Source organism: Podarcis erhardii (genome assembly GCF_964252035.2).
Source record: "Podarcis erhardii genome assembly, chromosome: 16".
NCBI lineage: Eukaryota > Metazoa > Chordata > Lepidosauria > Squamata > Lacertidae > Podarcis > Podarcis erhardii.
This window is the reverse complement of record NC_138514.1, coordinates 26,604,075-26,607,004: the sequence shown is the minus strand read 5'-3', so window position 1 is coordinate 26,607,004 and position 2,930 is coordinate 26,604,075. Positions and strand designations below refer to the sequence as shown.

Below are 2,930 nucleotides of genomic sequence, written 5' to 3'. Positions count from 1 at the left end.
CGTCACCGCTCGTCCTAAGGTTCTTTGGAAGCAGGCAAGGCCGTGTCTCCGCTCCTGACTCGAGCAAGCCACGCCCTCTTTCCTCCTATTAACTCTTCACCTCCCGATTTCAGTGTGCATGCACACGAAAGCTTATACCAAGAACAAACTTAGTTGGTCTCTAAGGTGCTACTGGACATGTGTGTATGTATAATACACACACACACACAATCGAAACAAAATAAAAAAATTCCTTCCAGTAGCACCTTAAAGACCAACTAAGTTAGTTCTAGGTAACTTAGTTGGTCTTTAAGGTGCTACTGGAAGGAATTTTTTTATTTTGTTTTGACTATGGCAGACCAACACAGCTACCTATCTGTACATATAATCGATTCTGCTGTAAGCTTTGTTCTGCGTTTACGAAGCCTTAATGCGGATCCAAGCTCAAAGTAACCAAACAAAACAGGCATTTGTCTATGTAGGAACGCCATAGCTTTAAGCATACGAAAAGAACATTGGGAACTGTAGTTCACCACTCAGATCTACAGCTCCCAGGATTTTTGTGTGTGTGGTGGGTGCTTTAAAGGTGTTTTGTGTAGGCAAGTGAACTCTGTTGAGTGGCACTTGCTCCTAGTATGCATGGATCTAGCTGCAAAAATATTTTACTTATCTATTTATTGTATTTACAAATCACCCTTCTGCCAAGGCAACCAAGGCAGTCTACAGTTTTAAAGTAAGGGTGCACATTTCTTTAGAATTGGGTCCCAGTGAAATCAAGAGCAGTCCTCAGTGCTAAATGTGCTCTCCTGCCCAGCTCCAGTTGCAAGGCTAGCAATGAGGGTGGCAAGCTTCCACCCTTACTTGGGAGCATATGAGAGACAGTGTGGTGTAATGGTTAGACTGTTGGACTAGGACCTGGGAGGAGACAAGGATTCAAATCTCCACTAGGCCATGAGGCTCACTGGCTGATCATAGTGGCATAGTGTTATCTTAGCCTAACTTGCTTCACAAGGTTGTTGTGAGGATAAAATGGAGAAGAGGAGAACCATGTTTACCACCTCGAGTGTCTTAGAGGAAAAAGTGTCATACAAAATTTAATAAATAAAATGGATAATAATAAAGAAGTACCACAAAACTCAGTGGTGCTGACTTCTGAATAAGCAGGATATGGATCCAGCTGCTAGGAATGTGTAGGAGCAAGCCCCATTGAAAGCCACAATGTTCCTTAAGAGACATGCATAAATCCAGGGTTGGCCCACCCATGAGGCAAGGTGAGGCAACAGGTAGAACTGAAGTTTCATGAGCACATAAGCAGAGGCTGATGGTCCATCTTGTCCAGCGTCCTATTCTCCCAGTGGCCAACCAGATGCCTCTTATGAGAAGCACAAAAGAAATAATAATAATAACCAAACGCAAAATTTGAAATTGGCTATTATGTAGCTTAACAGTGGAAATCGTTTCACATATTTATCACACTTATCTAGATTGCATCTCTCCTTCTGAAGCTGGCCTGGTTTTAGCAAAGATGTGACGAGAGCTCCCATCATTTTGTCAGCTTCCAAACGTGCCTGCAAAGTTACCTGGAGAGGAAATCTTAAATGCAGGCAATTTTATGTTCGAGATTGACGCTCTGAGGTGTGCTCTCTGATGCCACGTCTAAAGGTTTCTATCCTTTTTTCTGATTTCTATGGAAACGTCACCCAAAAGCTTTCTTCTAATTTTGTTTCTTCCCTGAATTTGAAGCTAATAGAGTCTCATTTTCTTTCTCCCAGAAAGTCATCCAGCATCAATCTGCACAAATAGTGTTGTAATTTGTTATCTGCTGACTACATTGCAGGAAACAATTTTGGTACTACGATGCAGGCACTGGACACACTGCCAATGGACTTTCAATGTGGATGGTGCTTGACTTTATTATCATGGGGGGAGGGTACCATAGAAGAGAACCCAGCATGACATTGTGGTGCTTGTGGGTGTGTAGTTAAACCATCCTGTAGGGATGATCGTGGAGTGGGGAGTGGGGTCCGCAGGGAGCCCACTCCCCACCCGCAGGCAGCCTCAGCCTGCGTGCACACATGACCTTGGGGTGCGGAGCACACCCCCCCCTCACAGACAAAGCCACGGCTGTCTGAACATCGTTCCCTCTGTCTAACCTTTTGCAGTCTCAGTAGTCTGAGGTGCCCTGTCTGTAACCTTGTCTCTGAGACCTTTTGTCTCCTTCGTCATACACTGTGCAAGGGGAAAAAATGACGCGGTGGAAACAGGTGCCAAAATAACTTTGTACCAGCCCACAATCTCGGGACCAGAAGATGTGTAAAGGTCACAACCCAAAATGTATCTGCCTGGTTTGCATATTTGTCTCAATAAAAGGAGGCTCCACAGGGCTGGCCAGCAGCTTGCATGCAGCTCACCTGTGCGCAGCTCACCTGCATTATCAACTCCTGCCTCATGTCCATCACTTCACATCCAATGTTGTTGGTTTTTTTGGTGTTTTTTTAATAAAAAAACAATGCCAAAGATTAGTGTTCAAATCAGGGATCATCAAACTTTTGGGGGCCTGGTGGGCACATTTGGAAGCCTGAGAAAGTGTCATGGCCTCCGCTCTGAAAATGGCTGCCATGGTGTAGGTTACATAACAGAAAATGGCATGTGCATGCCCATTCCATTCAAGCACTATATAAACTGCATGCAATAAAACAAATAAAAGTATTTCTTGAAATCCATAATCTTATATAGACCCTTGGAACAACAGATGTCAATATCTTATGAGAGGCATCTCTGATTTTGTGTGTGTGTGTTTGCTTGCTGTTGGTTTAAGATGCTTCAGCCTGTGTTGTAAACCACTCAGAGTTTTGTTAACATGTAAGCATTGTATAAGGGACGCGGGTGGCGCTGTGGGTAAAACCTCAGCGCCTAGGGCTTGCCGATCGCATGGTCGGCGGTTTGATTCC

General features: G+C 44.3%; 1 long non-coding RNA gene across 1 annotated transcript; it reads left to right on the top strand.

Annotated features, from left to right (window-relative positions):
* Positions 1-60: 60 nt before the first annotated feature.
* Positions 61-2,145, top strand: LOC309331463. Its single transcript, XR_014151865.1, has 3 exons — positions 61-165; positions 1,464-1,641; positions 1,752-2,145. It is a non-coding gene; the product is annotated as an uncharacterized lncRNA (long non-coding RNA).
* Positions 2,146-2,930: the final 785 nt, after the last annotated feature.